The 8,662-nt window shown below is 48.2% G+C and overlaps 1 long non-coding RNA gene across 1 annotated transcript; it reads right to left on the minus strand.

Moving 5' to 3' along the window:
* Positions 1 to 5,303: 5,303 nt before the first annotated feature.
* Positions 5,304 to 7,363, minus strand: LOC129146979 (uncharacterized). The gene is made up of 3 exons (XR_008554410.1): positions 7,270 to 7,363; positions 6,327 to 6,762; positions 5,304 to 5,567 (listed from the first exon to the last, which is right to left on the minus strand). It is a non-coding gene; the product is annotated as an uncharacterized LOC129146979 (long non-coding RNA).
* Between the last annotated feature and the right edge of the window lie 1,299 nt (positions 7,364 to 8,662).

The raw sequence follows: 8,662 nt of genomic DNA on the forward strand, positions 1-8,662 counted from the left end.
CGCCAGGTAGGAAGCCCTGGATTGTGCTCACAGGCTCGCTGTTCCTCACTCATGGAAGTGGAGACATCCTCTGTCTCCACTGCAACTTGCTCAGCGAGGTCATGGACCCTCATTGTCTCCTGTCAGGCCCTGGAGCTAGGTGCAGCGGAAGCACACGGCAAAGGAGGCTGTTGTGTGTCTAATGTATGTGTCCCTGCAAGATCCATATGTTAAAACCCTAACCCCTTGTGACCGTGTTTGAGGACGGGGCCCATGGAGACGATTTAGATAAGGTCGTGAGGGTGGGGCCTCTTAGAAGAAGAGGAAGAGACCAGAGCTGGCTTTTTGTCTGTGGTGAGAGGATGCAGCGAGGGGGCACCATCCTCAGCCAGGGAGAGGGATGCCATTAGACACCAGACCTGCTGGCACCTCGATCTTGGACTTCCAGCCTCCAGAACCGTGAGACATGAATGCTGCTCTTTAAACTACCCTGTGTGTGGTGGTTTGTTTTGGCAACAGGGGCTGACTAAGACAGGGGCTATGCCTTTCCACTCCAAAAGGACAGTTCTCCTGGGAGGGGGCAGAAAGATGTGCAGGCTGGGGCTGAGGCTGGGGCTGGCTGCTCGTGACTGGCCTGCTGAATCAGGGCAGCAAGAAGCCACTTGTGCCGGAGAGACAGGTTTTCCAGCCTTGTGAGAAACTTAAATTAAGTTTAAGAATTAAGCCAGTTTCACCCCAATTAAAGAAAGTCAATCTGCTGTCTGCCCCCTTTGGCGCTTTCTGAGCTCATGCAGGGCTCTGGGTACCTCAAAGGTGAGTTACTATTGAGGGTCTCAGACAAGAAGCACAGAACCTTGTGTGTGATCTTGTGTAACAGGAGAGGGCACGGAGGGTGGGTGAGCAGCACCAGTGAGGGAATGGGCTCTTTTAGACAAGGGGTGCTTCTCGCATAGAAGGAGCCAGACGTTGTCTCCTCTCTGGGAAGCTCATTCCCAGGCCTTCAGTAAAGGTGATTACAATCGCACACAGTAGTGCTTCTATAAAGGGAATGAGTTTGCATTATTTCTCTAGTTTATAGCTTGATATTTTAATTTTGCAAATAAATGGAGCTCTGCTTAACGCCTGTATATTCAGCACTCCTTGTCAGCATTGGGCTGGATGAGATAATGATGTGTGGGCCATGGTACCTGTCTTCAGGTGTGCAGTCTTGTGAGGGACAGATGCACACACAGACAGACAGTTGCAAATAGCATGAGGCTGAGCTGCAGAAGACAGGGGTCGGATGGAGAGGGTGGAGCAAGGAGCAGCTACCGGAAGGTGGGCAGCACTGCAGGGGATCCCCCACACTGTGTCTAGGACAGCGAGGACTGTCTCATTCAGGAGGCCCAGGGTTTCTTCCACATCTTGACAGGTAGGGAGATTTAGAAAAGACTGGGGCACGTTCTGCTCATGGGACTGTATCAAGAGCCTGGTGGCAGCTGTGTCCCAACTTTACTCAGCTGTTTGGGTAGAAATCTCGTGGGAAATGATGGGATGGAAGATTGGAAACCTGCATAGACAAGAAGGATTTCTACCTTGAGGGGACAGGGAGGTTTTCCAGTTTGCCTTCTGGGCTGAGCAGTGAGTAGTCCCCATAGCGTTTGAACCAGAGCTGACATCCCCAAAGGAAGTTTTAAGGAAGTTCGATGGGGTGGCTGGGTGCCCTGGGCCAAGGGAGGGAGAGAGAGTGGGGAGAAGCAGGAGCTAGTCTCGGAGGCTGGGCTGCCGCACACACAGCCTGAAGGAGTGGAGAGGATGGGAGACCCTCTGGAGGCTCTGCGTTCTTGACCAAACTCCACACGGCTCACGTTAGAATGTATGGGGTTTGAGGTTGGTACGTGCTTATTCTTTTTCAGTAAGTGCTGGTATTTTTAAAGCTATCTTTTGCTTTTGTAATGAAAAACTGAATCCCAGACACAGTACTACGGTTTTGTTTATACTGGTTTAGGAGCACACAGCTTTAAAAGGACATTTTAAAGACACAAACTTCCTTTTCCATTTATCAATAATAACACTTTCCGTGGCAAAGGGAGGTGCAATTGAACACTGTTTTCTTAAACTCCTCTCTCTGATGGAGCAGAAGTGCCCATGGAAGAGCCTGGTAACTTCTCTCTGCTTTTATTCCCCTGTGGGAAGAGACATGAATTTGGAGAGCTCTTTCTCCACCCCTAGGTTCTGTGGCCCACAGTCAACACTCCTCAAGTGAATTTCAAATTCTCTTTCCAATGAGCTGCAAAAGTACTTAAACCATTTATTTGTTCTGTTCTTGGAATCAGAGTTACTCAGCAAACTCCCAAAGAGTCCCCAACCACGAGAAGTCCACGGTAAAACGACATGTTTAAAAGTTGCCATAAATGCTGGCAACTGGACATGATGATAAATCTGAGCCGTTTCACATGGTCAGTGAGGTCAGTCATAAAAGACAGGCACTTAAATTATATCTCCTCTTGCCTTTTCGTGGCCATAGAGATCAATAAATTTTGTAAAATGCGAAGATAAAGTGTGTGAGACATTTTGAATGTTACGTGAACGATTTGCTTGGTGACAGTAACCACGTGACGGCCCCTGGGGCAGGAGGTGATTTACAGCTGATGGCTTCTTGGCAAAAGCCATGTGCATTTGGGGGGTAATATTTTCGAAAATCCCAGCACATGGTTTCTGATAAGATGCATAACTCAGGTACTCGGAGTTGTTTTACAGGGAAAAGATGAACGTATTACATGTAGTCAAGAACCTGGCACGTAGCTCCCCTCTGGGAATTACGGGACTAGAGACTGGGCTCGCCACTGGGGTGATAAAGCCTGTCTGGAAAAGCAAGTGCTACCCTGAACTCAGAGGCAGAGTGCTTCGAATTCAGGGTCTCTCGGGACTTAGTCTGCGTGGTTTCTGTCTCGGCTGTGACCACTTGTGCTGCCCGGTGGGTGGGGGATAAAGGGGTCCTCTCTGGTGGGAGGAGGTGCATGCTATCACTGTGCCATTGGGTGTACTCTGTTCCCTACTGACACCCAAGCCCAAAGCCTCCAATCCTCAGAACTTGGAGAAGACCAGTGAGAGACGGGGAGCTGCCATCTTAACCACATTCTGCTTCCTGTGGGGGCCCATGTGGCCGGTTTGTGCAGGAGAGTTGAATGGGCGGGAGGGGCAGCAATCAGATCCAGACTCTTTGGGTTTGCTGCTCACCAAGTTCTCACGTGCTCTGCCAGGGTCTATGCCCTTGCAGGCTTTCTGGGGGTGTGTGTGTTATGTGTGTATGTGTGTGTGTGTGTGTTTGTGTGTGTGTGTGTGTAGGCTAATGTTCTCTCATGCTGGTTTCCATAGTGTGTATGTGTGTGTGTGTGTGTGTGTGTATGTGTGAAGGCTAATGTTCTCTCATGCTGGTTTCCATAGTACTCTGCCCCTCTTTGGAGCAAACTTCTTCCCAGGTTCAGGGTTGTGTGAGTCTGGAAGCTTCCATGTGCATAGCTCCTGACAGGTAGAAGGGCTGGGAGCCTCTGCAGCCCCCACTCACCACATATCATCTAGCACCTTCTGTGCCAGGTGGCTGCCAGGAGTTGGGGCACCCCAGAGAACAAGCCTGCTTGCTGCAAGGAGCCCCCCTTCTGGGGAAGGAGCAAGTTATCCAATTTTAACTCGTGTTTAATTACTATGAAGAAGGTGGAGCTAGGGAGCTTTGCAATCGACAAGAAGACTGAGTCTTTTAGATGGGGCTGGGGTTGAGTGTCAGAAAGGGCCCTTTGAGGGAATGATATTTGATATCTTAAGGAGAAAAGAAGGAGAATATGAGTTTCAGGAAGAGCTAACAGTGCCCACAGTGACCCTGGGGAAGGAAGGGGCTTGGTATGGGGAGGAAAGAAGAGGGTGGGAATGGGCTGCATAGTGAGGGGGTGCAAAGAGGGGTGAGGTGAAGCTGCAGAAAGGCAGAGGCCAGGCCAAGAGCCCATTTGCTCTGGAGGAAGCCAGCTACATTCTTGTGAGGACACTTTGGCAGACCCCATAGAGAGGTGGGCTTGTGAAGACCTCAGGCCTCCAGCCAACAACCAGTGTTAACAAGAAGTGAGCCATGGAAGTAGGTCTTCCTGTCCAGCCAGGCCCTCAGATGACCAAAGCCCCTGCTGCCATTATTAAACAGCAAAGGATAACCAACACCCAAAATTCTAAGTCCTATCTCTGACCCTAACCCAGCTCTCCCAGAAGGCCTCACCCAGAGTTCACTTGCCTTCTCTTTGTCTCCAGGCCATTTTGCCCCCGGAGCACCAGGTTCTCCTGGAGAGTGAGCTGCTCCCTGGATTTTCCTTTGCGTTCACCTTTCTTTCTTTTTTTTTTTTAAAAAAGATTTATTTATTTATTTATGCAAGAATCAGGGTACAGGCCAGATGTGCGGGAGGGTGAAAGGATTCACCAGAGATGGAGCGGGGAACAGAACAGGCAGACTGACGAAATACACTGTTGAGGGGAGCAGCGGGCGCGACAGGAGAGGTCTGTAGTGCCATGTGGGACCCTCGCCGGCCTGCCGGGATCGAACCGGCGCTGCAGAGGCTGCTGGCAGCTTCATAGCACTGCGCTCAACTGCCTGTGCCACTAGGGGAGGCCCCACTTTTATTTCTAAGCTGTTTTATACTTGGTTCCTTCCTCATCAGCCTCTTTCATGTAACAATGGACTCCTTGAGGCCAGTGACTTGACCTGGCTCACCCTTGGAACCCTCACATTCTGCGGCATAGTTTGACAGTATCAACAGATACTTATATAGCTCTTACTTCATGCTGTGGGGCTCTAAGAGCTTAATACATGTTAAGTCATTTCATCCTCACACAGACCTATGATGCAGGTACTATTATTGGCCTCAGATTTGCTTCTGAGGAAAGTGAGACACAGAGGCGTTAAGTAACAGGCCCGAGCTTGCACAGAGAGAAAGCAGCAGAATCAGGAATGTGAACCCCAGAAGCCAGGCTCTAGAACCCTGTTCTGGTCTTGCTCTGCCATCCAGTTTGGCTATTGCTTCTTGGGAAGGGAATGAAGAGATGACAGGCAGACCAAGAGCTCAAGGGACTAGGGAAAAAGATTTGCCAGAACAAGGCAAGTAGTGAGAATAGTAAGTCAGTCCATGACAAGAAAGGACAGATGGGACAGAGAAATAGAAACTTCTTTTGTCTGGCAGAATTTCCCAAATTCTAGATTAAGAGCTTTATTTCAGTTTGGGGTTAAAACTATAGGAAATACAGATAAGGAGTAGATTTTGTGGGTTCTGAAATCAGGGATATACGAAATAAAATAGAAATTGCCAGAAGGTAATATTTAATGTTTCTGTTTGTTTCCACCTTTATCTGGTCATAAAAGACTTTGGCAGGTCATCTCAGTTCACACTTCCTTTGGGGTCTTCTAAAGTGTGAACAGGAACGGTGGATACAGGACGTGTCTGTGACGTGTGCTGAGCGTGGTATAAGACTCGCATCTGCTGTACCTGGTGTTGCCTGGAGCCTGGGGCAGCAGCGGCAGCACCAAGCCCACAGCAGGCAGAAGTTCAAGACTGCAGTGTTGGTAGAGGAAGTCCCTAGGAAGATGAAAAATACTGGTCAGAAAAGCAACTGTGGACAAAACAAGGTTGAAGACAGCCAACTGCTTGCAGAGCACATGTTCTTGTTGGGTTTAGTCCAGGCTATTATAATCCAGGCTATTACAGCAGAGAATGGTGTTAGAATTTTTAAGAAGAAACATAATTGTCATCACAGACTATTAAATGTGCTCTTGGGTAGAGAATTACTCAAGGCAGGACAAGCTTTTATACGGGAGGAGCTGGTTGGACTGTGCAGATTTCACCAGTGCCAGTGAGGCTGATCCATGGAAACAACCATGGGTGTTGTGTCTGCTGCGTATCTGTTGCCTATAAATGAACCACTCACGTTAGGGTCACACTTCCTAAGCTTTTAATAGCAGTGAGCGTTGGCTTTGTAAAGACCTGGACCACTTCGGTGAGAGAGGGAGGGAGGGAACTTTCCTCTGATTTGCAGCAGGGGAGGGGAGGGCAGTGTGGGGAGGGCAGAAGGGGACTCATTTCGGGCAGAGAGGAGCAGCATGCGGATGGGGTGGGGGGCGCTACACAAGAAGGCCTACTTGCCTCTGCAGTGGCTCTGGCAGCCAACCCAAGCTCTGAAATGCCCCCAGGAGATCATGCCTTCATCTTCTGCATCGTGACAGTGTGTCATTAACATCATGGTGCGCTGACCAGGAGTTTCACAAAAGGTAGTTATGTTACAAGGGTACAAGACACAGAGAGATAGAAAATTATAGGTGCACAGAGCGTATTCCTGACCTTATTGTTTTGCTGTCCTTAGAACAGAGTGTCCTGCCTGGCCTGTGGGGCAACGTGAGCTGGCTTGGATGCAGCTTGGAAGGAAGAGCTGCCCAGGACTTTTGTGTCTTCCTTAAGGATGCTGTTCAGGACTCAGTCACCATGGGAGCATCAGTAGGGATTCTGCCATGGGCCAGTGCTAGTAAGAGCTGTTTCTTCCAAATGATGCTTTCTTTGTGCCCAGGGTCAGTCTGAATTGTAGGGTTGCTGGGGCTACCAAGTTTGCAGTGGCTTCTGGGTCCTTGCAACCATTGTGTGGTCTGATTTCTCCAAGTGTGCAGGGTATGCACGTGACACCATGTTGTTTTTCTTATAATTTTCCCTTTATTGTTTATTCAATGTTTTGTATTTTGATAGCAGATGTAAGTTCATTTTGGGACAAAGTAGGGCATAAGTCCTGAAATAGAGGAATGTTTGATTTAGATAGTAGACATTGTGGAGTCCTGCCTGGAACTAGTGATTCCACTGCTATGGGTTCTGGTCTATGAGGGAATGATTTAGTTTCCTCTCTCCTTGACTAGAAGTAAGGTTGACAATGCAAGGGTGAGGGGTGCCAACTTCCTTACCCCCAAGGTCAAACATTTGCATGTAAGTTTTGACTTTTTCACAACTTCACTCCCAATAGCTTTCTGTTGACCAGAAGCCTCACCAATGAAATAGAGTTGCTTAAGAGATGCTTTTTGTGGTACATGTATTATATACTATAATTCTACAATAAAATAAACCAGAGAAAAGAAATATTATGAAGAAATTAGGATTAATATTAGGAAGAGAAAGTAAGTTTATAATCCTGTATTTATACATTTTATCCTGTAAATTTACATGATGTGTTTATAAGAAACTCTTGTGGAGGCAGACACAGATAGTTCCACCCATGTTGTTCAAGGATCAGCTGTATGATTACCTGGACTTTGATTGATGGATTCATGGATTCACTGGTTCTCTCTGTGGATTCTGATCATGTGCTAGACTGCCCTAGGCCTGGAGAATGGTGTCCACAGAGCTGTATTCCAGTGGCAGGAAATAGACAGAGACTGTGTTAATGGGCAGCGACACTAATTTCAAGTGGGGACTGCTGGCTGGAAGGAAGTAAACAATGGCAGAGAATGGCGGCCAGGGAGTGTGTCAGTTGGCTTTTGTTGCTATAATGCAATTCTGCAGACTGGGTGGCTTAAGCAACAGGCGTTTATTTCTTATAGTTCTGGAGGTTGAAAGTCCAAGATCAAGGTGCCTGCAAAGTAGGATTCATTCTGAGACCTCTTCTCTTGGCATGTTGGTGGCTCATCTCACTGTGTGTTCACATGACCTCTTTGTCAGGAGAGAGAGCATGAACTCGCTCACCTATCTCTAAGGACATCGATCTCTATCAGATTAGGCCTTCTCTTGTATCACTTAATTACTCATTTAACCTTAATTACCCCTATAAAGGCCCTATCTTCAAATACAGTCACCCTGTGGTTGGGGCTTCAACATACAGACTTCAGGAGGCACACAGAGATTCAGTTCATGCAAGGCAGGAAGCAGATGAACTTTTCACAGAGCAGTGAGATAAAACCATTCTGAGGAGGGCATTATATAAGCTAAAACCCAGAGGATGAGAATGAGCTGGCTTTAGGAGATGTGGATGGGGAAGGATGTAAGAGAGAGAACCAGGGCAAAGACCCGGATGTGCCCCTGAAAGCCTAGCAGGGCAGGAGCTTGCTCACTGGGTAGAACTGCATAAGTTGGGCAGAGAGATGGGGGAGGGGCATAGAATTGCAGGATCTTGTAAGCCAGCTGAAGTAAGGAATTCAGGTATTATGCTACATCTAGAGGGGAGTCATGGCAGGATTTGAAACCATGGAAAGGCATGGTTTGAGTTAGTTTTATGAAGCTACATGGAAATGGACTAGAGTGTTTGAGAATGGAGTTGGGAAGTGAATGGTAATGTTGTCTTTTTGGAGTCTGTGGGTTTGGAGTGCAGGGTCCTTGGGTTCACCCTGGGAAAGGTTTCACCAGAGCTCCTGTTTCAGCGACACATGGCAAGTTTCCCCAGCGAGTTTCTCCACGAGACAGAGACATTAGTTATATTTAAAGAGCAGGTTTATTAGGGAAGGGATGAAACGGTAAAAGACACTTGCGTAGACACAAGTGGGCAGGAAGAGCTGCCCCCAAAGGAACAGGTTTGCTAAGATAGGCCTGCATGGTTGCAGGCAGTCGGCCTGGACAGGTCACGGGCAGGCAAGAAGCTGCTGCCCTGCAGAGGGAGAGAGTTGGGGAAAAGAGGCACCTGCATAGTCCCAGGTGGGCAAAGGTAG

The sequence above is a fragment of the Talpa occidentalis genome, unplaced genomic scaffold, assembly GCF_014898055.3.
Source record: "Talpa occidentalis isolate TD23 unplaced genomic scaffold, MPIMG_talOcc4v2.1 talOcc4.5, whole genome shotgun sequence".
NCBI lineage: Eukaryota > Metazoa > Chordata > Mammalia > Eulipotyphla > Talpidae > Talpa > Talpa occidentalis.